The sequence below is a fragment of the Lutra lutra genome, chromosome 8, assembly GCF_902655055.1.
Source record: "Lutra lutra chromosome 8, mLutLut1.2, whole genome shotgun sequence".
In the NCBI taxonomy this organism is placed as follows: domain Eukaryota; kingdom Metazoa; phylum Chordata; class Mammalia; order Carnivora; family Mustelidae; genus Lutra; species Lutra lutra.
In genome coordinates, this window is record NC_062285.1 from 95,610,063 (window position 1) to 95,636,971 (window position 26,909).

The following is a 26,909-nucleotide window of genomic DNA, read 5'->3' on the forward strand; positions in this document are numbered from 1 at the left end:
AATTTCAGTCAGAAAAAAATAAATAAATGATAAAAAATAATGCAAGAAAACATGGTCTCAATTTTGAACTAGAAAAATAGCTGGGGAGGTCTTAACATATCTGGAACTCTTTGTGCTCCCCTAAGATTTGAAGTTCAGTCACAGTTCCAAAGTAAATCATTAAAACACATGAACAGCTGCTAAACTCTCATGTTATAATTGTTATATGTTATTTTCAAGGAATTGTACAACACAAGTATTCCATACATATATAATAAAATTGAAGGAAAATACTTTGGGGAAATCTATTTAGCTGTGGTAGGTACAAAGGTAGGTAGGTAGAAAGATGGATGGATGGATGGATGGATGGATGGATGGATGGGTAGAAGGAAGGAAGGAAGGGAGGAAACAGGTGATCTGAAATCCTAATCATGAGAAGATACATCTTGAATACCTGGGTCAAATAGATTGAATTTTAAGAAAATATCAAAAAAGTCAGCTGATTAACAAAACAGAAATTAATTTCTTGCTCACAAAATTGTTTAAAGTGAGATCGGTAGGGAAATTCCTCTCCATGCAATCATTCAGTAACCAAGACTCTCCATCTTGTAGGCTCTTCCATACCCTATGGTTTCATTGATACTTGCTTCCACCTAAGACAAGGACACTTAGCATGAGGCACATGTGGGAAGTTGTAATGGACCAGACTGAAAGTAGATGAATTTTCCCTTCTCTTTCATTCTATTAAGGACAACTCAGTCACATGGCCATACCTAACTGCAAAGGAAAAAGGAAAATACACAGTGTGGTCTTGTTGCCAGTAGGAAGTAGATTTCAGAGAACAGAAAGCAGTCTCTGCCATAAGCACATATGCAATTTGGATGTGCAGCTGGTACATGCTTGACAATTTACAGAAGAAAATATAACTTTTGAGTCAAAATAATCTTGTTTCCAGGGGCACCTGGGTGGCTCAGTCAGTTGAGCATCAGATTCTTGATTACAGCTCAGGTCATGATCTCAGGGTCCTGAGATTGAGTCCCTTGTCAGGTTCCGTGCTCAACGGGATGTCTATTCTCTCTCTCCCTCTGCCTCTGTCCCACGCCCCACCCTTGCATGTGTACTCATTCTCTTAAAAAAAAAAAAAAAAAAGAAATCCAGTTTCCAAACTTAGCCACTTGACAGTTGTCTGATCTTAGGCAAAATATTTCCCTTCTCTGTGCCTTAATCTTATCAGTTCTTTATTTCTTAAATGAGGATTTGAAAATCCTACAGTTTAAGATTCTTATGAGATTGAAATGAGATCATATGTTTAAACTCATTAGAATAATGACTGGCATTTATTATTATCAATAGTTATAAATATTTCATTCTAACTGTATTGTTCGTTTGGGAAGACAAAGAAATAAGATGTCCTATTATTTGAGATAAGAAATCATATGTACAGAATCAGAATATATTATTCCAACTGAATTATTAGATTGAGAAGGTTTTAAAAGGTAGAATATTCACACAATAGAAGCTCATTTCTTGCTCTTGTAAAAGTTTTCAGGCAAGTGTTAACATTAGCAAGCATCTTTAAGGTAGTCATTGAGAGATCCAGTCTTTGTCCATCCAGGGCTTGCCCGATCCATAGGGTTTTATCATCACTCTATTCCATGTGTATAAATACACTATGGAAGAAATACATGATGTGGTTTGAGCTAAGAATTAAGTTGTTTCAACATTAGAATATTTGAAGCTCACAGAGAAAAAAATCACTCTAATTTAAAAATAAAATGAAAGCAACCTTAAAATATTAAGGAATTGAAAATGTTGATAGTGAGCTCTAGAGCTGAGATTCATAATAATCTGATTATCACATATTTCAATTTAGGTTGAGATATTTTTAGATTTAACTTTTGCCACATATAAATGTGTACCACCATACCCAAAGAACTCCACGAACACTCAGGTTGGAACTGGATCTGAGCTATGCACTGCTTATCATCTGAAGGAAGTAGATAAGCTGAATTCTATATAATTGAAAAGATTAATTTCCAGAGTAATTCTGAAGTCTGGATTACTGTGAGGATGCTGTGTAATCAATACAGTTATCAAAAGCAGAGAATAGCCCTTGTTTAGCATTTCTCAAAGTTGAGTTATATACAGACTTCTCTTATAGAAAAATAATTTTCACTAAGTCCCAAGAACATATTCATGGTCTTCTGGTCTTCAGATTCCAATTTGAAGAATATATCCTTAATCAAAATAACTAAGAGCAAAATATGGCCCTGCATGCCTCAACTTCTTGACTTCTCCACCATATTCCACTTCCCTGATTTCAAATCCTGTACCCTCCTGGCACACTCACTCATTTTTTATGCTGTCCTCTTCAATATGCTTCTTGGAATACACCCCCTTTTCATCTGATTGCCTTGGTTCTACCCAAGTTTACTTCTTAGTCCTTGTTAGAGTTTGATGAACTCTTGCTGACCTGACAAACCTATTGGAATCCATACCCTCTACCCTATGTGCTTCATTTCACCATTTGCTATTCTCACTACTGTAGGTTTCCCTGCTTCTGAGTGCTTTCCTTGGCTGAACCATATATTAAGGAAGAGGTAGGAAGGACACTGGGTACCATCCATGTGCTGAGTCTCATGGCAGCATTTCATTTATTACCCTAGTGTCCTTGGGAAATTGCTGGAGCATTTCAGCTTCCTTTCCTACCTCTGCAAAGTGGGGATGGTAACAGTTTCCTAGACTCAGATAATAGCTACTGTTTATTTAGGTTTTTACTATGTGCCTGGTTCTCTGTCAAGCGTTAAATGTATTATCTCGTTTAAGCCTTATACCGTCCCTAGGAGGTAGGTTCTTAGTATCATGCCCACATTTTTAGATGAATAAACTGAGGCAAAGGAAAGTTAAGCAGGTCAGTCAGTTTGGGAATTGCCCCCGGAGCCTTAGAGTTTCCAGGTGATAACAACCCAATTCATTTGCTTCCTTCTGTAAGTACAGTAACAACAGAAACTGTTATGACTAGAGGCACATTTACAATAAATACCATAGTCTCACTGTGTGCTCACTTAGGCAGCACTTCTGTGGTGGTTCTTTGCCACACCAGCCCACTTTACCAAGAGTCAAGCAACACAAACTTAAATTTGACCTAGTTTAATCAAAATGTGGGCTGTGGTTCAATTATTTGACAACTGGTTACTAAGAATTTAAAATGTCTAACCACGACTATAGAGGTAGTCTTTCTCTTGTGGTCTCTTTCAGAATCTAAGGTTGTCATTTCTCATTGCCACATATAATATCGCTGTAACTCCTCCCCAAAATCTTAAAAATGCAGAGGGAGCAGCCTCCCCACAAACCCCATATTTCAATATGAAATATTCCATATTAAGGAATATTCCTTAATTCCAAGGTATGGAATTGACGAGACATCATGGGATAGACTTGAAATGGCATTCTAGTTAGTCAACAAGTCCCAGATGTTAGCCCTTATATTTACTGTCTACAGTGGACTGATAGTAGCATTAGGGCCTTGATTTTCCTCAATAACAGTCTCTGGTATTTACTTCCCACTTAAGGAGCAGACAGACTCAAGTGGCAAGGAAAACAGACTGAACTTAGGAGTGCTGGTGTCAAAAGGATGGTCAGACCACAGCAAGCCGACACCCACTGGTTGTGGTTCCTTCTACTACCAGTACCATGGGCTGAAGTACAAGGATCAAAGGTGGCCCAACTTTGTGGGAGCCAAGACTCATCTCTGCCCTGCTGGCCACACCCCTGCTCAGTCTATAAGGCAGGAGGTATTATGAATAATAGACAAGAATTATACACCAGATTCCAATGCAAGAATGAGCTGTTGTTTTCCTATTTCCTGTTTGGGTCAAAGGCCTCCTTCACCTACTCTGGAATGTTAGAACTAGCAATCTGTTTTTGAGTTTGGAAAGGTCTGATGTTCCTTTATGTGGGGGTGTTCACTTATCAGAAGGAAAAAAAAAAAAAAAAAGCCAGCCTCCTGCTGTCAGCAGTGTAGTGTGGAAATGTAGCACATCCTACTCTGACATTTCTTTTCTGCCTCCTGAGCCCCAGTCACTAGATTGTGGTTTTTAGGTTGTTTTGCTTTTTATTTCTAATTGGTTTTACTCTTCATGCCAAGTGTCTTAAGTCACATTAATTAAAGATGTAATATTTTTGAAGTAACAAGGACAGCGAGTATCAGCCTTCTGCCAGGATGGACAGATGGATTTACAAATGCTTTGCCTTGTATGAAGCCCTTCTGCTGATACTCCTGGAGTTGTGGATTTTGATAAGTGTTGCCCCACACCTCCACGGCTCCCATTCCCTAATCTCCAAGGGTTTAATCCACTGCCACTCTACCTATCTCTCAGGGAATAGCTTGAAACTTATCCAGACTTCCCAGACTTCTCTTTTCCAACCCTTGCAACAGTGACTATCTTGGGAGTACCTGACATACGAGGCTTTGAACTTCAACTCTGTTCCTGTCCCCTGGAAATCACCACTACCTGAGACCCTAAACAGTTTGCATGACCACTAAAGGTGTGAGAGAAATTGGTATTTTTGGGAAATGTTAGATGCTGAAGTTCAATGCATATTTTAAACACACACACACTCACACACTTTTCTATGTCTGTGTCAGTCTTCTCAATCAAATAACATTGCTCATTTAGCAAGTGTTTATCACCTGCCTTCTTTGGATGCATCACCACCATGAGAGAATAAAAAGAATGCAAAGCAACAATGGCCACGGCACTTGACATATCTTAACACTTCCCAACTCATTACTATTTGTATTCCCATTCTGCAAAGGAGAAAACTGAGGCCAGGAGAGGTAAAGACCTTTCCCAAGGTCACACAAGACTGTCTGGTTCCACAGTCTACACTGTACCCACCATGCCAGGTTGTCTCTAGAATCTCCCAAGTAGCACACTCTTGATTCTAGAGCCAAGTATCTGTCTAGAATCCTTGCCTTTTGTTCAGCCCTGTTGAACTATATAGAATGACCCAGAAGGAAACATACTTTACCTCTAGCTCTCCCTGAAAGCCCTGATCCAAAAAACTAACAAGCCACAGGCCTCCTGCTTCCTCCTTTCAGTGCCGCATTCTTAGGCTGTAGTGTTGGGGCACCCTGCTCTATCTTAGCCTTGGCACCAGCCAACACTAGCCCTAGATCTGGCCCAAACCAGCTCCCCAAAGGATCTCTTCACCCCTTCTATTTATCTATTATTTACAACCCTCAGGCCTTTAAACAGCATGCACCTACACCATCCTCTTCCTAGCCTGGGAACAGAAGTGGGGCAGAGAAAGAGAAGGCAATAGAAGGCATGAGCCTGGTCTTCCTAGTTGCTATCAACGATGGTTTCCACCACACAGAGGACTTTCATTCCAGTGTCTTCTCTGTAAGCCTTCAATGATTCTTTCTTCACCTATCCTGGAGGAGGTTGGAACTAGAGAGAATGAAAGACCGATAATGATCCTCTGAGAACAGCTTGAGGTTTCAAACCACTTAGGAGTATCTACACTCTTAAAAGAAAAGTAAGTACAAGAAAAACAATCCATAGTAAGTGAGAAAGATTTTAAATTTCTGAGATAGAAAAATTCCAGGTGGTTTGCAAAAGCAGGGTTGATCATAGGAGTGGGTTGCTATGGTATAGAGAGGAGAGCCATTAGGAACCACAGGGCTGGGTGACTTATCTTCATGCATAATGAAACATCCAAGTCAATGGACAGAGATGGGATGAAAGGTCCTTCATGAGAATGACATCAAGGTCCTCTGATTCATAGGAGTCACCTTGAGTTCAGTATATGACAGCCACTGAACAAGTAGAAGAAAGGTGTATATGTAGATGTGTCCATCTCAATAGGAAAGATTATTGGGGCGTGGAAGAGGCTAAGCTAAACCAAGGGAATGTCACTTCTATTTCTCCCTAAAATAAAGGGAATGGAAGGAATGAGATGAACATGTGCAACTAGCTTCCTACAGAAAGCATTTCAAGGTAAGTCATGTCAAAGCTATGAACCTAACCTGGGCCCATGGTTTGAGGAGGTAGAAAGTCTAGATTCCCCCAGATGGTTTAACTTCTACAAACCCCATCAAACTCAACAAGTATAGATTTATACATCACTAACAATATCTTTTATTATGACTTCATGTGATAATATAATTCTAGCCTGTGGGTATTTTAGTTAGGGAAAGACAAATACTAGCACACAGTACACCAAGTACAGAAGGAAAATAGCAGACATTAATAAAAACAATGAAAACGTTTCTCTTTCTGTGGAAGAACTCATTTGGGTTAGAGCTCCCTGAAGTATAGGGAAGAAACATGCAGTGGCAAAAGAGGGGGGTGAAATGGCATTGGATAGAGAAGTGCAAACAAAATGGGAAGGTGCTATTAAAGGACAAAACAATATTACTGGAAAAACTGAGCACTGCTCATGACAGCTCAGCCTCACCACAGCACAGACAAGTTAAAAGCATTTGCCTGGGATTTATTGGAAAGCCCATGGGTAGCCGAACACAACATGGCTGTTCTATTTTATTGGATTAGTTGGTAGCACATATTTTTAGCACTTAAACATTTTTGTGAAATTTAGGTCTGAGAAACAGGATTCAAATTTTGGAAATTTAGGGAAACAACTTCCCCCCAATGTGTAGGTAGAGGTGGCAGCTGCCAGGTGAAGCACCACAGAGTGAGGGCTATCCTGCCTTCCTTGGGCAGGAGTGCACAAAGTAAGCAATCTTCCTGACTACAGGAATTCTCAAAGTCTTTAACAGATGAATGTACAATAGGACACTCCCAAGAGGGAGGTACAGTAGGTGACCTGTCACAAATATATTTAACCATTAAACTCCTTTATTTGTCATGCCTATCTATTAACATCTGCAATAATGTTCTATTGAATCCAGTTTGAAAAACAGTAAGCTCATGATGATTGATTTTATGTATTGACTTGGCTGGCCACAGTGCCCAAATACTTAGTCAAACATTACTCTGGATGTTTTTGTGAGGATGTGTGGAAGAGATTTTCATTTAAATTAGTACTTTGAGTCAGATTGCCCTCCACAGTGAAGGTGGGCCTCATCCAATCAGTTGAAGACCTGGATAGAACAAAAGGCTGACCTCCCCTGGGCAAGAAGGAATTCTGCTGGTAGACCACCCTTTAGACTTCACCTGCAGTGCTGGCTCTTTCTGGCTTGCCAGAAAGCTGGCTTTGCATCCAAACTGCAACCTTTCCCTGAGTCTCCAGTTTGCCAACCTTTCCCCTCAGATTTTCAACTCCAAAGCCTCCATGGTAACATGACCCAATTTCTTAAAATGAATCTATATCAAATTTCTGTATCTATACATCCTATTGGTTCTGTTTCTCTGGAGAATCCTGACTCACATACTAAATTACTGTAAATTTGGAAAATAAAATGGAGTATATTTTCAGGTAGTCAGATTAACTGTTATTCATGGCAAAAGAGCAAGAGGAATGTACATATTTCTAATGCACCATACAACATATTTTGAGATAAAGGACAGCTAAAAACCCAGGCACTGAGTCCAAATATTAAACATGTCAGAACAAAGTGGATCTTAAAAAGCAAAAGCACCAATATAAGAACTAAGGGATCAGAACATCAAATGAAAAAAATTCTGGATTTTTATTGAGGTCTTATCTAAGGCAAGCCAGACAGACCAAAAGCTTTTAGCTGACATGCAGGCAGAAGCTTCAGCTCAGTTTGGCTTATGCATTCATGCTCCAAAACAAAGCCACAGAAAGAGGGACGTGGAGTCACATGCTTCTGCATGAAAAAGGCACAGCCAGAGAAAAACTAAAGAAAAGTCAAAGTGTAGAATCGGTACAAGGTTTGCGAGGGAAAGGCCCAAGACAAGATCCCAGGGTCCTTACTGATCTCACCTAGTGTGAGGCAAGGAGCCAGGAGCAAGTCATCCCACCCTTTTGGGCAAAGGCTTCACCTTCCTCTCACACATGCTACTTTGAAGGCTGTAGAGTTATTGCAGCTTCTATTAACAATTTCTAAGCTTCCACCCCACAATTCTCCTTAACTGTGCTTATGGTCCACCTATTACCTGACACAATAACTGTATTTATTTGGTTTCAATACTATGTGGTCTCCTAAAAAGAATTTGATGTTTATTACAAAAACAAGGACATATATTTAAAAAGAGTGAAAGATAAAAGTCAACAAATACAGGAGAAAGGGAAGATTATATTCTGTTTTAAGAGAAAAACCATAGAAAGAACAGCTAAATTTGAAATTCAATTCAATAAGCATTTACTACCAGACTTCTTTCCAAATCTAATTTCTTCACCATCATGGCACAGAGGTTAGGAAGGCTGCCATTTGCCTGCTATGACCTTGAACCCAGTTACTTAATTCTCTGTGACTCTATTTCTCTATCTATAAAATGGAGGTAATAGGGCGAAAAATAAAACTTGCCCAGAAATTAGCACAACTTCAAATTCCTGCTTATTTCTTCCATTTCTAACCTAGTGAAAGTACCTGAAAGAAGTCTAAGAGAGAGAGAGAGCCAACATTTATATGTTAGCACTCTACAAACTAACTCATTCAATCACCATAGCTTTGAGAAAACATTTTTTAAGAAGATTTATTTATTTCTGAGAGAGAGATTGAAAGAGAGCACAAGTGGGAGGGGCAGGGGAAGGAAAGAAAATCTCAAGCAGATTCATTGCTAACCACAGAGATGCAGGGCTCAATCTCACAACCCTGAGATCAGGACCTGAGCTGAAACCAAGAGTTGGTCGCTCAATGGACTGCACCCCAGAAAACGTTTTATCAATATATAGATAAAATGAAAACTGAGAGATCCTAGAACTAAGATCAGAAGCTGCAAGTAACCTAAAATCTACTCTCTTGTGAAGCACAGCATGGAGTGATGCTCCATGGAGCAGGATCCCCAGGTCAACCTTCCTTAGAATCACTCAAAATGCTTGTTCCTAGAGTCTCACTAAGACCTACTTAATTGTATTCTCTTGATAGAATTTGATAGCAGAATCTAGATAGCAGAATTTGAATTTCCTTTTTTTTTTTAAGATTTTATTTATTTATTTGATAGAGAGACAGTGAGAGAGAGCATGAGGGGAGAAGGTCAGAGGGAGAAGCAGACACCCCTTGGAGCTGGGAGCCTAATGTGGGACTCGATCCTGGGACTCCAGGATCATGACCTGAGCTGAAGGCAGTTGCTTAACCAACTGAGCCACCCAGGTGCCCCAAAATTTGAATTTCTTGATGATAGTGGTTTTAACAAGCCACCCACTGCCATGATTCTTCTGTATACTCAAGAGCCATTGGTTTATTGCTCAGGAGCATGGACTGTGAAATTGGGCCTGGTCCTGGTTTTGCTCTGTTCCAGATATGTGACCTTGGGCATATTACCCAACCTTTCTAAATTTTTTACTTTATCCAAAATATGGAGATTATAGAAGCTCACAGGTTTACCGCAGTGAGGGGCACCTGGGTGGCTGAGTTGGTTAAGTGACTGCCTTCAGCTCAGGTTGTGATCCTGGGGACCTGGGACTGAACCCCATGTCAAGCTCCCTGTTCAGCAGAGTGTCTTCTTCTCCCTCTCTCTCTACCCGCCCCACCTCGTGCTCACTCTCTTTCTCTCCCCTCACCCCAATAAATAAATAAATAAAATCTTTTTTAAAAAAGGTTACTGCAATGATTAAATAACAAATGCTTAGAGCCAAGTTCAAGGTTTGGAACATGGTAATTATTACTTCCTCCACATAACATTAACTTGATTTCCTTTCTGCTTCCTCATTCAACTCTAGGATTCACTAGCTTTGATTTCTTCTCCATCACTTAACTGAAACAAGTCAAGTGAACATTACCAGTGGCCTCCTTGCTAATGCAGTAAACTTTTTCCAATCTCATGCAGCTTTGAATCCATTTTGTCCCTCACTTATTCATTAAAACTCTATTGTGCATCTGTTCTGGGCCAGACATTGGACCAGGTAGAAGTTATATAATGATGAATACAGCAGATACAATATCTACCCTCACAGACTTTTCAAGCCTATGCTAGGAACAGTGATTTCAGTAAGTAACCATATGGTGCTATAAAAGAACAGCTGTCATTGTCCTAAAAGAAAATGACAGAAAGGACATTCTGTCAAAGAGGGTCAGGGAAGGTCTGAAACTTGAGAAGGAACCAGGTATGAAAATAATAGTAATAGTTCTCAGGGTGCCTGGGTGGCTCAGTCAGTTACGCATCTGACTTTTGATTTTGGCTCAGGTCATGATCTCAAAGTCCTGAGATGGAGCCCCATGTTTGGACCACACTGGACATGGAGCCAGCTTAAGATTCTCTTTCTCCTTCTCCCTCTGTCCCTTCCTGCATGCTCTCTCTCTCTAAAAACAAAGTTTTCACAGAAGGAACAGCAGCATGTGGGAAGACCCCAAGGTAGAAAAGAGCTTGTCACATTGGAGGAAGTAAGAGAACATCCATGTGGCTATACAAGAAGAAGGATGACAGAAAATAAACTGGGAGAGCAGGCATGGGCTCAGCCATGTAAACCGTCATGAAGGTTTGGGCTTAATCCCTAGGGCAACTTGTGGCTATTGGAAGACTGAGCCAGAGGATGAAATAATCACTGTGGCTATGATGTGGATGGATTAGAAAGGGCACAGAAGAGAAAATGAAAGAACAGTTGGTTTGGATAGCTTGGATTTGAGTTCTGAAAATGGAGGTAGACACACAAATGGGAGAATTTAAGAAATATTCAGTGGAAAATTGAGAAAATCTGGAGATGAACTGAAAGTGGAAAATAAAAAAGAGGTGTCATGAACTATTTTGAAGCTCAAGGTTGAGCAACTAGCAGAATAGAAAAGCCATTTACCAAGACGAGACATAAAATATCCCCCTGGGGAAGTGCCAGGATCTGTACATTTGTAGAAATCACCTTCATGATTCTGATGGCTAGCCTTTGTTGAGAAGAGGCAACTTAGAGAGGTGGTATAGAGAATAGCAGTCAAGTTTAATGACTAACAACCTTATCTTTCTTTGGAAGTTGTTTGCCTTGTTCAAGTCTTGTCACTTCCTGGCTATATTACTGGACAAGTTGGTTTCTTCATCTATAAAATGAAAATAATAATAGAACCTGCCTTGTTGGTACCATAAAGGTGGTTATTTTATAAAACATTTGGAGCACTTTCAAGCTACCACTTTTAGATCAGTTGAATAAGCCAGGTGCTTTCACATCTCCAAGGTCTTGCCCTGCCCTGTGCTTGACAGATTCATCTCTGTTTCCATGCAATGACTTCCCGTATTCTTCATGGATAGCTTTCCTTGACTACTCCTCCTACCACCACTGACCCCAGCCAACCATCTAAGCCATTTTTCCTGCTTGCATGATCGTAGAATTTAACACATCATATTAGAGTTATACTTCGTTGTTTTCTGAATAAGGCTTAGAACTCCTAGAAGTAGCTGGCCTTATCTTATACAAATTTATACCCACAGAAATTAGTCTGTTATCATGGCTCAAAGCCCAGAATGAGTTTGTTGGATTTAGATGAATTTAGCTACCTAGAGCAATCTATACTTTCAATGCCATCCCATTCAAAATTCCACTGGCATTTTTCACAGTGCTGAAACAAACAATCCTAAAAATTTTATGGAACCAGAAAAGACCCCAAATTGCTAAGGAAATGTTGAAAAAGAAAAACAAAACTGGGGGCATCACATTGCCTGATTTCAAGCTTTACTACAAAGCTGTGATTACCAAGACAGCATGGTACTGGCACAAAAACAGACACATAGACCAGCAGAACAGAGTAGAGAGCCCATATATAGACCTGCAACTCTATGGTCAAATAATCTTCAACAAAGCAGGAAAAAACATCCAGCAGAAAAAAGACAGTCTCTTCAATAAATGGTGCTGGGAAAATTGGACAGCTATGTATAGAAGAATGAAACTCGACCATTCTCTTATACCATACACAAAGATAAACTCGAAATGGATAAGAGACCTCAACGTGAGGCAGGAATCTATCAAAATCCTAGAGGAGAACATAGGTAGTAACCTCTTCAACACCAGCCACAGCAACTTCTTTCAAGAGATGTCTCTAAAGGCAAAGGAAACAAAAGCGAAAATGAACTTTTGGGACTTCATCAAGATCAAAACCTTCTGCACAGTCAATAAAACAAAGAGGCAATCCACAGAATGGGAGAAGATATTCACAAATGACACTACAGACAAAGGGCTGATATCCAAGATCTATAAAGAACTCCTCAAACTCAACACTCAAAAAAACAGATAATCATGTCAAAAAATGGGCAGAAGACATGAACAGACATTTCTCCAAAGAAGACATATAAAAAGAAGAAGAAGAAGACATACAAATGGCTAACAGACACATGAAAAAATGTTCATCATCACTAGCCATCAGGGAGACTCAAATCAAAACTAGGTGATGTAAGGTGGTGTAAGGTGTAAGGTGGGGTAAGATACCACCTGACACCAGTCAGAATGGCCAAAATTAACAAGACAGGAAACAACAAGTGTTGGAGAGGATGTGGATAAAGGGGAACCCTCTTACACTGTTGGTGGGAATGCAAGTTGGTGCAGCCACTTAGGAAAACAGTGTGGAGATTCCTTAAGAAATTAAAAATAGAGCTACCCTATGACCCTGCAACTGCACTACTGGTTTTTTACCCCAAAGATACAGAGTTAGTAAAAAGAAGGGCCATCTGTACCCCAATGTTCATAGCAGCAATGGCCACAGTTGCCAAACTATGGAAAGAGCCAAGATGCCCTTCAACAGACCAATGGATAAAGAAGATATGGTCCATATATACAATGGAATATTATGCCACCCTCAGAAAGGATGAATACCCAACTTTTGTATCAACATGGATGGGTCTGGAGGAGATTATGCTGAGTGAAATAAGTCAAGCAGAGAGAGAGTCAATTATCATATGGTTTCACTTACTTGTGGAGCATAAGGAATAACACAGAGGACATTAGGAGCAGGAAAGCAAAGGTGAATTGGGGGAAATCGGATGGGGAGACAAACCATGAGAGACTGTGGACTCTGAGAAACAAACTGAGGGTTATGAAGGGAAGGGGAACGGGAGGTCAGGTAAGCGTGGTGGTGGGTATTAAGGAGGGCACGTATTGCATGGAGCAATGGGTGTGGTGTATAAACAATGAATCTTGGAACACTGAAAAAATGAAATAAAATTAAAATAAATTTAAAAAAACAAAAAATAAAAAAATAAATGAATTTGGCTAAATTAAAAGCAGAATACTCTTAGGGAATGCACCTCACAAAGTCTCTTGTTTAATTTTATGGTATCATACGGATACAGACACAGCAGGTTACACCCAAGGGATATAAAAAATTCACCCTAAATGTCTATTTAGGCCCAAACTTAAGCCTAAACCAGTCATGCCAAACATAACACCTTTCTTATCTACCTCTCACCTCTGCTTTGTTCTTCCTGAGCAATGTGGGGCCCATGCCTTTCTGTGGAACAGAAGAAGGGGGAAGGGAGGTGCGGAGGAAGACACACTCCTACAACTTTACAAAACTTTCCTTCACCCCTAAATGAGGAAAAGAAGGTAGAGAGAGAACTGCTACTGTATGTGCCGGAACAAGCATGCTCAGGCTGCTTTGAGTCCCTTCTTACCATGTGCTCCTGTGTGGACAGTCCAAACATCAGTAGGTAGATACCAATATTAATACTGTAGCAAGCCACCCTGGAACCACCTTTGTAGTAGGACCTGTGGTTTTTACCATGCTCTTGCATGGAAGCACAACTTGGTTTCTTTTATGCTACTGCTTCTGGAGTCTTCAAATCCCAGAAAATATGTGTAACACACTGGTTGTGCATTTTAAACCAAAATACTTTCAGAATTTGGTCTCTTTCAATGCTAAGGTTGCTAAAGTTTTCAATCTCCAGAAAGTATACAGGAGGGACCAGTCCTGCATTTTAAACTACAATAATTTAATAAAAGGTTTGAATTCCTAAGGGAAAAGATGAAAGAACTTTTCACTCTACCATTTCATCTCAAGGCATAGAGGCAAAGCAAGAGGCAGTCTGACATATACAAGCAGACAGTTCTGGAGCCAAACAAACCTTACACAAATCCTGATTCCTTCACTTTTTAGTGTGTGCTCATTAGAGTTGTTAACAACAATAATAATACTACTAATAATAGTAATACTAACACTTTTATGTGTTTACCACATCACACACTGTTTATATACTTTATATATAGTGACTTAATCTTTTTTTTTAAGATTTTATTTATTTATTTGACAGAGATCACAAGTAGACAGAGAGGCAGGCAGAGAGAGAGAGAGGAGGAAGCAGGCTCCCTGCTGAGCAGAGACCCCGATGCAGGGCTTGATACCAGAACCCTGGGATCATGACCTGAGCCAAAGGCAGAGGCTTTAACCCAGTGAGCCACCCAGGCACCCCTACAGTGGCTTAATCTTAAGAAAAATAAAGCCCACGAGGAAGACCCTACTATTATATTTCCTAGTGAAGGAAACCGAGGCACAGAAAGGTTTAGTAACCGGTAGAAGCTAAGTAATAGTAGAGCCAGGCAGTGTAGCTCTAAACCCATGTAATCTGGCTCCAAATATCTATGCCTACATCCACTGCATTCCCCTGTCCCCCTGTGACTCAGGAGCACATCATCCAACTCTCAGAATCTAAGCTTCCTGGTCTGTAAAAGCAGTTCTAATGAGGTTGACCTCAGTGAGGCCTGAAGAAAATGTAAAAAGAAATGTAAATAGAATCCCAGACACCCAAATGGGTACCCATACTAGATAAAGTGCCTTTAATTTCCAACTTGCTCATAAGGTGTTTTTAGAATTCTAGGTAAATTCTAATAAAATTCTAATAAAAGTCAGAATCTAGAGGGCCTATGGACAACAAATGTAATGGCTGGAACGGACAAATTAGAGGCCTTAAATTTCAAGTTTCCCAAAACTCAAACTGATTGAGACAGTCTGAACTGACTCTGAAGCCAACTATTTCAACACTTCTCAATAAACTGTGGCTTTTATGGACAGAAGTTCACCAACAGGTAATGACCAGAAGAAGTAAGGGTCCAAAGCTTGGAGAACCCAGAGGGAGACCAATTATTTAGAGCTGGATGGGCTAGTTAGAAAAGTCCTTGAAACATGATTAGAACATTTCAAGGAAGAGAAGAGGAAAGGCCAATGTCATGCAAGGAATTTGCATGATCAAAGCACAGAGAACTCCCTTCACACAGGGATAGTGAAGGGGGAGTGGGCTCTTAACAAGAGAAAGAGTAAAGGAGGCCTGGGAAACGGGCCTGGGAAGAAGCCCAGATAGGCCTTGAATGTCACAGGATGGAATGCAGGTTTGACTCTCTATGCCACAGAAGCTATCAGGGTTTTGTTTTGTGTTTTGTTTTTAAAGGAAAGGACATCCTCAGACGGGTGCTTTAGCAAGACAGTTTGTGTGGTGTTCTGTGTGGATTAAAGTGAAGAGCACAGGTATGAGGGAGACTGATTATGAGGGAGACAGTATAAGGAAACATTTGATTTTCTTTCTCACCAATATAATAAAATATACACCAAAATACACCAACATACTAAAATCTTAAGAGAGAAGGGCCAAATGTAATTTGTCACCGGACTAAAAATAGAACTACAGCATTACTACCACTAAGGAAGACCAAACTAAAAAATTGTAGCTGTTAGCAAACTGCCACATAAAATTTCAGATGTGCGAAGAAACGCAATTGTAGAATTACGTACTTATTTCCACCAGATAACGGAATCTGGACAAAGTATATGAAGTAAGCAGAGAAGTAAACAAAATGTTCCAAGCTCAAGAAGTGCCTTACTTTTCACCAAGAAGAGCCAACATTGTTTTCTTTGAAATCAGCTTTCGTACGCCCTTGAAGAGAAGCTGATAGAGTGCTGTGGAAAACTCGACTTCTGAAATCATGATGAAAACTGCAACTCGACACGAGCAAACTAGTTCTATGTCAGAGCGACAAGTTCCTGAACTTTTGACCCACACACCCAAAAAAGTGGAGTGAAAGAATGTTTCAGAAGAGTCAAGTGAGAGCAGTAGAAAAGAATAGGCCTCTTCCCCACCAGCAGCCACATTTGACCAGGAGGAATGGGCGCTGCGTTACTGAATGTGGTTTTCTACACTGGCCAGTGATCCTCCCACAGAATCCCAAACTAAACACCATTTCTTCAAGGCCCCTCCTTTTAATCTGTAGGTCCCCTATTAAATATCTTTCCCCGTATTCATCATCCTCAATACTTGTATGGGTAATTAGTCTAAGTGTTTTTCTCAAACACTTTTAACTCTTCTTTAAATATTTTATGTTTGCATACTGTATTTCCTCAATTTAAGTACAAATATTTAGGTATCTTTCTGTAATTTTATTATCATGGCTTACGTGGCATGTAAAAATTAAAAACCAAACAATAGTCACAATAATAGCTAATACCTTTTGAATGCTAACCATGTGCTCAGCATTGTTGCCGCAGCTGTATTTTAACTCACTTAATCATTACAACAAGTACATGAGGTAGCTACTGTCACTGCCCTCCAGCTTACACCTGAAAAAAACTGAGGCATGGAAAGGTTTTTATCTTTACCTCACTCATATAGCCAGTACGTGTATGATCTCAGGCAGTCTGATACCAAACTGTGCTCCAATGAACCTTTCAATTAGCAATAATAGCACCTCGGATAAACCTCATTGGCTACGATACTGCCACTGCCACTGTGCAAAGCTCCAATGTACCTTTCAATAATTTTTTCCTTGAATTCAAATTCCAAAAAGAAAACAGGAAAAAATGGAAACCAGAGGCCCTAGATAGGAGCTACAGATAAGATTAGTTCAGGGAAGGTTTGGCTTTTTAAAAACGTAGGAAACAATCTTCCTATAATCTCTGCAAGATTATGTGATCCATCCTAGTAGAGCATCATCTCTGATATCAACGCCAAGGGCAACATGGTTTCCTGGACCTCTGCCTCCCCTGCAATGCCTTTATCCTAATGTGCTGCCACTTACCGGGATCTGAGGATAAATGTGAATATAGGAGATGTAGTGGTGGTAAGTAGAAGAAGCATCCCAAATAGAAAACATACCATTCCTTATTGAAACAGTGACCTCTTCGCTCACTTTCTGGTTAGCTAATAGCCACAACTGGCCAGTGAGAAGAGGGAGGAGGAAGGATTTCAATGACCCCAGAAGATTTCAGAGCAGAGAACAGAGCAGCATTAGCCTGGCACTGTTCTTTGGTACCAAGTCTCCCTGTCAACCACTGCAGTAAGTACTCATCTGTCTTTGGGTGCTGTTAGCCCATAAAGCAAACCCCACTGGAAAGTAGGGCTGAGCTGTGAGTGCTATAGGTATCTCCATTCTGTCCTGGTCCTTTGAGCCTCTGTGTTTCTATAGGGCCTACTCAATGTGTTTCCACTTTGACTTCTCCAATATTGAAGATATATTGGCTTCTCTCCAGCTCTCAGGTCTCAGAATATTCTCTTCTTTGGTTCTATCCCTATATCACTTGTCCATTTGGCGAGCTACCCATGTTCTCATGAAAGGAAAGTTTCAGAATATCACAACAGAGCGCAAACTCTAGAACAAACCGTACCTTTACTTATTCTTATCCTTATCATACCCACCACTTACCCTTGTGTATCATGCACAAGGCTCTTCTGGGCATAACTCGGGGTAGGGAGATTGTTACGCAACTGAAGTCCTGTTTGGTAGGCCTTCAGTAATGACATGAAAAGCATCACATCAGATTGTTGTCTCATCTGTTTACAAAGTTTACAAAGATGGCTACAATTCTTCCAATTCTTATGTGTGTGCCTCTTTGCAATGTAACTTTGTCACCACTCCCATTAAGACTAATTCCTCTCCCCAGACTATAAGCTGGCCCTGTGACTTCACTTAAACAGAAGGGGTATCAAATGACTTCAGACCCTTGGCTTTAAAATGCCTTTAAGCTTTTGCTCTCAGGCTCTTGCTGCCCTGAGACCACCACATAAGGAATCCTGGGCCAGCCTCCATGAGGGTAAGAGACCATCCTCAGGCAAAAACTAGACCCAAATTCAAGACACGTGAGGGAGGCCCTCCAGGAATGGTTGTCCTGCCAGATGACTGCAGTAAGAACAGTGACCCCAGGCAGACCAACAAACTAATCATCCAGCTGAGCCCTGTCCAAACTGCTAAAACATAGCAATTTATGAGCAGAAAAAATAAGTTTTGACAAGGTTTGTTTTGAAGAAACAGCTAATTGATAAAAACTCCAAATGAAAATTGAGACAAGAAACAAATAAATCATGTATTACCATGATACAATATACTCTTTTAAACAATCAACCTTAAAGTTTTATATATCATCTAACTGCCCTTCCACTATTATCCCTCCTACACACACACACACACACACACACACACACACTCCCTCTTTCTCTCTCACTCTCTCTTCAATCTCCCACCTGCCCTGTTCATCTCTTTTGGGCATCTCATTTCTCAGTGTCCTTACTGGTGTATTGCCAGCTCAGTTTTCTTTTGTTTTGTTTTGTTTAATTAGCTCTTTTCCCATAGATCCAGCTCCTTCAGTCTATGAGGAGTAGCTATCGCTTACTATGTGTCAGAAACTGTTCCTCACCATCACCTTATGAGGCAGAGCCACCATTATTCCACTCATTTTATATATGAGAAAGCTGAGGTGCAGTAGATTAAGTCTATTCAAAGTCCCAGAGCTAATCATGAGTGAAGAGGTAGGATTTGAATCCAGGCAGGAAGGCTCAATCAAGTCCATGCCCCTAAGAACTACACTATATTGCACCACACTTTCTAGTGGCCCCTAGGCTCTCCAAGCCTTACATGTCCAAAACAAAAATCATCATTCTTCTCTCACAAATCTCCTATTCTTCAAATTCCCTACTTTGATAATGGATTACCATTTACTTATATGCCTAAAAAACCTCCCCCATGTTTAAGGAGAAACCATATCCTATGGAATCGTGCACTCTCATCTACCTCCCTACCATCACCTTACATCAAGAGACCAGGGTCTTTATCTTACAAAATTGGAAGTAGGCTTGTTGCTAGTGTTCTTATCTGTGACTGGACAGGTCAGCAATTTTCCTTTTTCTTTCCCCCCAATCCTCTACATCACCACTAAGAAGAACATACATTCTCAGTGAAATAGCTTACCTTGAGAGGTGCAAGATAAGTAGCCACAGTGGTATGATTATGGGTATAACTGCGTGTTTGCAGGGAGTGTTACTTGAAGACAGGCTAACCAACTCATTCCAGTTTACCTCAGATTTTCCTATGTCAGCAATGAAAATCCTGCATAGCAGGAAACTGCTCATTCCCTGATCTACAAGCCAGGATGGCTGGTCACCCTCCTTAAGGGAGATGTTTAACTAAGTGATTGAATGTAGGAGTCTATGCTGATATCCAGCCTCCAGTGAAACCAGCTGGAGTTATGCCTTTTTTCTTCTTTTCACGAAATTAACCAGAAAGAGAGGAGATGGTCATACCACCAATTTCATAAAACCTCACTTAGGTCAACAAACCAGCAGCTTTTGAAACAGATGACTGTTCTTTCCTTCTTAAAATATTTTCTTCACTTGGTTTCCAGCATTACACTCTCCCGGTTTCTTCTAGCCTTAACTTTCAATGTCCTTTAATGATTCCTATCTCACCATCTAATTGTTGGAAAGCCCCAAGTTTCTATGTTTGACCCTATGATTTTCTCTATTGGTATCCATTAGATAGTGACCTTATCTAGAGAACTCTAAAGTTCACAATCAATTTTAGTGTAAGTATAGCATCAAAGAAAGGTCAAAATGTCACTTCTATTACTGATTATTGAAATACTTATACTGCAGAATATAATTCCAGGCAAAGCTCAATTCTGTTACAACTATTGCATGTGGTGGTCCTTGTCCTTCTGCCTGGAACTCTGTAGAACTATTTTTCCCCTTGAATCACCAGGTAACTAGACTTGCTAATATTTTGCTGACTATCTCATTCACTCATAGGAACATTTGTATAACCACAGGCTTCTCCCAGTGCAAGTTGCATCTTGAAAAATAGCCTGGAAGATTAGAAAATTTATACTCTCTGAAGGCAGACATCCCAAAAAGATACAAGAAAATTAATGAAGCTTGGTTTTTTCTCCGAAACTCACCAATCAAGTTATGCCAGTCCTCCTTCTAGGGAAGAGGGACTCCAAAAACAATGAGAAGTCAGGACTATAACACTGATGGAGGAATATAGAAACCGGGTAATATGTGTTCTCCCTATAATAAATACCATGCTTATGCTAAATCTTTTCATTACATCTCCAGTTTCCATCTCGTCCCTGATATTCACCTGCCTACTCAGGGTCTCTGCTTGGAAGTCTAATAGACATTTCAAACTCCACATGTCTAATAGAGAATTTGATATTTCCCCCAACTATCTTCTTCATTTCTGTATTGTATGCTAGGTTTCTAGGATAGAATTGCTGCCACAATGAAATACACAGCCTGGGAAGCTTAAACAACAGAAATTTGCTTTCTTACAGTTCTGGAAACTAGCAGTTTAAGGTGCCAGCATGGTTGGTTTCTCCTGAGATTCTTCTCCTTGACTTGCAAGTGACCACCTTCCTGCTGTGCCATCACACACCTTTTCTCTATGTACACATATCCCTCTTGTCTTCCTTCTCTTATAAGGACACAAGTACTATTGGACTACAGCCCCACTTTTGTGATTTCATTTAACCTTAAATTCTTCCTTAAAGTCCCTGTCTCCAAAGACAGTCATACTGGGATTTGGCTTTCAAAACAGGAAGTGGGGTTGAGGAAAGACACAATTCAGCCCATGACTAGTCCTTCCACAGTTGTCCTCTGTTTCAGGATATGGTAGCACTATTGATCAGTTGCTTTGGCCAAAACCTTAGGAATCATGTAGGCTACCAAATTCCTCACACTGTACATCCAGCTCAGTAGCAAGTATGTCAACTCTACCAATTCCACATCCTACCACTTCCTCTAGAGACTTCAGGTTCAACCTTCTTCTTATGCCTGCTCTACTGCAACAGACTCCTGACTGGTTTTATTGCTTCCTTTCTTGCTCTGCCACAGCCTACTTTCCATAGATTCACCAGAGATAGCCTTAAAAGTAAGTTGGATATCATTACCTCCCTGATTTCAACACCCCAAATGGCTTCTCATTATACTTAGAACAAAGCCCAACTATAGTGTATGACCCACCATCATCAACTCCTGCTTATCTCTCTGTCCTTATTGCAGATCTGCATGTATTCTCTCTCTCTAAAAAAATAAAATAAAATAAATATCCTGAAGAACTTTATGCTAGTAACTCAACAACTTTAATAAAATGCACAAATGTACTGAATAACATGAGCTACAACAGCTCATTCAGGAAGGAAGAACTACATTTTTAATAGCCCTGTATCTATTAAGAAATTAAATCTACTTTTTTCTGCCTTTTTAAAGATTTCTTTCTTTTTTTCTTTTTACTCTAAAATAAAAAAGCAAAAGTAGAAAAAATTTTTTTCAGGGGTACAGGTCTGTGATTCATCAGTTTTATGTAATACCCAGTGCTCATTACAACATATACCCTCCCCAATCTATTTTTAACTACTGCATGTCAAAGAAATTGAATGAAAATCTTTTCCACAAGGAAAAGTGACTGGTTAATTCTACCAAACACTTAAGCAAACGAGACAGAATATCTAAACAAACTCTTCTAGAAAACTGAAGAGGAAGAAATACTTACCAACTCATTTTCTGAGACTAGCATTAGTCGAATACTGAAACCAGGCAAAGACAGTAATAAAACTAAAGACAAATATACCCCAGAACCAGAGATGTAAAAATCCTTAACAAAACTTTAACAAGTTGAATGTGACAATACAGACAAAACATCATAGATCAGGACCAAGTGGGGTTCATCCCAGAAGTACAGTGCTAGAAGAAGTTCAAGGAGGCCGGTTTGGCTAGACTGAATGCTCTGGGAAGTAGGAAGAAATCTGAGCAGTAAAAGAAAGGAGATCATGAGGCCTGTGCACACGTTCAAATCATCTGACTTAATTGGTTCCAATGACCCTGAACTAAACAGGCAATACTAATGGTAAGCATTTGAGACCCTTTTATAGGAAGACTGGGAGGATTTGGGGGAGAGAGTAAGTATCACAGAGAACTGTCAACCTCATCCTACGGATCTGGATTTTCAATCCCAGGGAGAGGTACTTGGGAAGTCACTGCAGGGTCTAGAGCGGAAGAGTGATATACCATCTTTTGTGTATATTTTGTATACATATACACTTTTGTGTATATTTTGTTGAGAACATATTTTAATAGACCAAGGTTAGAATCAGGGAGACCAAATAATAATATGTAAAGCATTTTATAAATAATAAACAAGTCAATATTAATAATTAGTACTGTATTAACAGTCATTTTCTTAGTGCACCATTTCTGACAAGCTGCTCTACATAGACTTCTTATAAATAACAGTCTTTTGATAAAATACATTTTGGTGGGTTCCCCACATTCCTCGGATATGTACTGAAGTACAATGGAGCTAACCATTCATTGTTAGAAACAAAATGTCATGCTGAATAATAGAACCCTAGAATAACACAGCATTCCTTAATGTGATGTGGTTGGTCCTGACTTGATTGTGATGCCATAAATATACAATATTTAACATTATTCCAAAGAGCTGGTCTCCTTTAAACCACCCACCTGTAGTCATATTTCCCCTGATTAATGGTCAGAGACCCCTTGTAGGGTTTAATTCCTACTTGTGCCGGAATAATCCAGAAGAAGCTCTATCTCCTACAGGGCACAAAATTTCCCAGGCCTAAAGACAGTGGATATGATATTTATCTACAATGGCCAGAGACAATTTAAATCTTTAGGAAGTAGAGAACCAGAAAGACTGAGAAAATAGAGCCAAGGCTACAACCAGGTAAATGGAACCAAAGATCTAGTCCAAGACGTGAAGCAGCAGTGGATAACAAGCTTGTGTTGAGGAAGAGTTTGAATCAGGATTGTGTTCATGGGTAAGGTTGTGAATATGGAATACACAATAGAATTTTCTTTTAAAAAGGATCTGGAATATGTTTGAGGGTGGGGTGGCCATTAGTACTAAGTGGTTTAAAAAACATATATAATCCAATACATGCCTAATTTAGTGCTCTACATCATTATGATTTAATTTGTTTTAACACTCTTAAAAGAATAATGCAATGATGAAAGTATTTGGCTCCTTTGCAGGTGGATAGGGACAAATTTTTTGGAGGCAGTAAATACCCTGTAGAGAATTATCAACCCCATCCGCATATAACGTCAATTCTGCTGACATGTAAATGTTTTTCACAGGTAGACACTGCAGTTTCTATTTAGCACATGGGTCTTCCACCTGGGAAAGTCCAGCCTGGCAATGACATTTCGGTCCAGCTCATAAAGTTTACCTATTGGCTGCTGTGTGCTTTATAGTGATGCTTTCTAAAGCTAAGAATTATTTGGATAACAAAAGTGATGAGCCAACTAACCCACATACGTCATATTGAAATCTTAGGAGGAAATTGTGTCTACCAGACATATACACATGCACACAACCAGATCTAATATTTGAGTTTCACCAGGTTCTATTAAATGGCTTCAGAATGTTTGAAACATATCAAAATTTTCCGAGAAATCCTTATTTTAGTATTTTCCTGATAGAAATGTTTGTGCAATAAAATTTTTCTTTTACTCATTTATCTACTCATTCAATAAACACTACTGAAGTCTATACTCAATAGTTAGCACTCAGTTTATAACGATGAAAAGCAAAGATGCCTGCACTCAAGGACTTCGGTTTAGTGAAGGATAGAAGCATATGCAAGTAGCTACAACTCAAAGAGACAAGCTGATCAGAGAAATATAAACAAGTACTTAAGGTTAAAGAGAAGGAAGTGACTGCCAGGGTCTTTGAAGACCAACAAAGAGTTATGTATGGACTGGATCTTAATGGATTGGAAAAATTTTCTGAAAAGGAGAAGAAGAATGACAGAAGGAACAAAGCCTGAATGACAGAAGGAACAATAACAAAACACCATAAAGTGTCTAGTTATTTACTACAGTAATCAACCTGCTTGCATTTTCCGTTTCTAAACCGTTCCTTATACTCTGATAAGTCCTAGCATATATTATGGCTATTTGTTGAGTCTGAAAGATTAAGAAGCTTTTCTTCTTTGACTATAGTAAAGACAACAGTTCTTCTAAAATAAATTTATATATTCTAAATAATTCCTGTCAAAATTTCAATAATAAACACACATATATATAACTAAACTATGCTAAAATTAATCTGGAAAGTAACAGAAATGAGATAATAAAGCTAGTACGAAAATTAAGACTGGACTAATCCTATCAGATATAACCTATTAAAATATGTTCTGTAGCCTCTGAAATAAATATGTATTACTGGGTTAAAAATAAACAGAATTATGCATCAGAACTAGAACCTATTAAATATAGCACCATGGTATTCAATAAAGGAGACCCCATTAATCAATGAGCAAGTGAAGCTTTAGTCAATAGTGCTATCTGAGTCATCAATTAGCACTTTGGAAAAATAAAAGCTATTTAGAATCTCATTTCATTTCACACACCAAAATAAATTTTAGATAAATTAAGTAAGTAAACACAAAAAATCAAACAACAGAAATTAGTTGAAAAAAGTAAAATGAATACCAAATGTCTAGAGGCAAAGGGATTTACTAAGCTTAGAAATGATGAAAGACATAAGGGAAAAAATGAAAGATCACACTATATGAAAATATAAAACTTCAATACAGAAACTGAAAAATCATGAGACTAGGATCAAATTGTGGAAATGCTTGCTGAAAATACTAAAAACAGTACCTTACTGTATTATAAGCTTATATTACTTGACCAAAAACTCCACAGAAAAAAAGTTGGGTAGGTGGGAGATACAAATAAATGCAAAATTAAATAAATATGAAAGGGAAAATAAAAACAATTGTACTTATTAGTTATAACTAATCAATAAGCATATACAACTTATATTCATCATTAGTAATAGAAACATAAAATAAAACAAGAATATTCACTCTTGGGCTGATATTTTTATAACTAATACTATTTGACACAGATGCAGAGATGGTACAGTGGAGAATCTTAGTGTTTGCTAAGGGCACTGTCATTACTTTTATATTCTTGATTTTTGAAATGTCTTTAATAATGACGTATTAGTTTTTAATAAAAAAATAAAAGTGACAGGCGTGTATTAATTAAGAAATATAACTTCTCCAAATTGGTACTAAAACATAATCCCACATAGTGGGCCAGAGGGCAACAGGATCTCTCAGTAAAGAAGGGCGATTTCATCTATCAGCCTCTGCTGAGATAGCATGGTAGAGAAATACCAGTTGTCTATCTGCTCAAAATGCTTAATAACAAAACAGGTGTTGCTATATAGCCATTATGAGTCAAAGCCAGAATTTTATTTTTTAGAGAACAAACAAATAACTGAAACATGTATATCCAGCAGAGATGTATGCTACAGAATTCTAAGCTGTGAACAGTGTGACTGAATCACTAGGAACTTTGCCTCAAAGGGGCCCACGTGTGTTAAGTGCTTCAGAAAATTTTATCATCTATTTCTCTTTAAAAAAAGTTGATGCAGGCATTTGAGTTTATTTCAATACAGTTTTAAATACTTACAAAATCACTCCATCTCTACACTCTTTGCTGGTGGGCAATGGTGGAAGTGTGTGTATGGAGGGTAATTCTTGACTGTTCACTGAAATCCATGTGATGGATGAACAGAAATGATAGAGGGGAACTACATGTGCTGATGGGACAAAGGGCCAAAATTTCAACATAGAGGTTACTGAGAGAGAAGGGTCATGAAGGGTCACAGAAAATTCCACATGCTAGTTCATTTCTTGGCTAGAAACCATTAATGAGTCTCCCCTTGTCCTTCCCCCTTGTATAAAGCATGTAAGAAATAAAATCAAGGTCCTCCTTTCAAAATTAATTCACAAAATTGTTGAACCAGCTACACTGAATAAATTTACATTTCTCTTTTTGCAAACCTATTTAGAAACTACAGTTTTGTGAAGCTATTTTGCAGAATGTATAACCATCAGGACCAGGCCACTGTAATCCTGATTTTAACCCAGGAGAAAGGAGAATGGGGATGGTTGAGGCTGGCCTCCAGGTACCTTATCTAACAATTTAAATCAGTCCCATAAAATTTAAATAAACCTACCTTCCTTGGCTTCTATTCACATGATAGGATACAAAGAGAACTTGCCAGGCTGTGGGTCCTCATGCATCAGCTGCTAGATTTTTTCTCCACTGACCATGGGAATTTCCAGTTCAGGAGTTTGGTGGTCATGCTGTCCTAGATGGAGTGAGAGCCAGAGGACTTGGTCACACAGTGCTTATATGTTGCTTTCCTTTCTTCCCTCAGAGGGTGGAAAGGTGCTTTAGGAATGGTGATTAATAAAGAATAAGAGTGAAACTAATTTGAACTTGGTTGTAGGAAGGTTTTTCATTTACTATATCCTTTCTGTATCTAAGAGTTAAAGAAACCACAGAAATTTTCCAACAGAGCTGAAGAATTACAACACTTAAAAATCAGAATACAAGTTTATTAAGTGACTTCATATATAAAATAAATGCAAATAAATACTTTTTCTTTATAGTGGCATTAACCAGTCAGAAAATAAATAGCCTATCCCCCCCCAAACAGGGTTGGAGTATAGGAAACCTGTAAGATTAAATGGAGGGACAGTGAACAGAAAGAAATTTTTATAAAGTTAGCAATTCTGCCCAAATTCATTTTAATGCAATTTCAATCATACTAAAATATTT

General features: G+C 39.0%; 1 long non-coding RNA gene across 1 annotated transcript in view; it reads right to left on the reverse strand.

The window, feature by feature from the left end:
• Positions 1-26,909, reverse strand: part of LOC125107685 (uncharacterized) — a 196,520-nt gene that overhangs the window by 105,396 nt on the left and 64,215 nt on the right. The window contains exon 2 of the long non-coding RNA XR_007129635.1: positions 26,302-26,436. This is a non-coding gene — a long non-coding RNA (uncharacterized LOC125107685). The remainder of the gene's footprint in view (positions 1-26,301; positions 26,437-26,909) is intronic.